Here is a 1,069-nt window from a genome sequence, read left to right as displayed (position 1 = left end):
AGTATGCTTCCTTCCTTTCCTCTGTTTAATATATTGACCAGTCAGGGCCAGACTCCACCTCCATTAACACACCCACCTCTTGCTTCACACACCACCCTCTTGCATTAAACAAATGCAATCCCCCCCATACACCCCCCCAAACTGACAATGAAAACCTGTTCTCCGGAATGATCTTATCAGTGTATTTCACTCGTATTCTCTCAAGTTTGTGCACAGTTTCTGTTAATCATTTCAAATACTGTAAATTGCAATTGATGTCTTATCTCTAACACAGAAGGCATGGTCAATAACCAAGAGTCGCCTTAACTTGTAGATTAATGATTTTGTGCAAATATCCTTGAAGGAGGTGCAAGTGTCACACATTAAGACAGTATTACAGTCATTGACGGTATTAATAAATCTTATTGAACCGAATCATCACTTATCTTGCTACAGCTGCATTACAGCATCATTTGAAGTTGATATGTTTTCATCTGGATACTTTTATGAATAGAAAGTTTAAAAGAACAGAGTTGATTTGAAATAGAAATCTGTAGCAATTTATTTTTACAGTCCTGTTCCGTATGTACATATTATGTACTTATTATACAGCAATAACAATAACTGGGTTACTATAGGTACTAACCCCAAACCTAACCTCAAACTATATAGATACCATATATTACCAATGCGTTCTCATCCCAAGGCGTCATGTAACACATTTGACCATGCTTCAACATCCAACGCTTTACACCGCCGCCGACTTGAGCGTCAAAGAAGCTCTGGCTGCTCTGTCAAGGACGCTTGTAAAAAAGCAGAAAAAAGCAGAAAAAAAGCAGAAAAAGCAGGGGAAGCAGAAAAAAAAAACAAGCAATACATAAAGAAACCTTTTATAATGACAGCATTTTTAGAACCGTTTTGGTCACATTTGGTCAGGAAAAAAAAGTTAGCTATTATTATTATTATTATTTGTGGTCAAATTGGTGTCACCATGAGCAAATTAATTGCATTCCCGCTTTAAAACGAGCGTTCATAAATATTTCAAATAAAAGTTGCGCTTATGCGGTCCCTATAAGCAAACCACGTCATG

Source organism: Pimephales promelas, chromosome 18 (genome assembly GCF_988280905.1).
Source record: "Pimephales promelas chromosome 18, fPimPro1.hap1.1, whole genome shotgun sequence".
In the NCBI taxonomy this organism is placed as follows: Eukaryota; Metazoa; Chordata; class Actinopteri; order Cypriniformes; family Leuciscidae; genus Pimephales; species Pimephales promelas.
Note: the sequence above shows the minus strand (reverse complement) of the source record.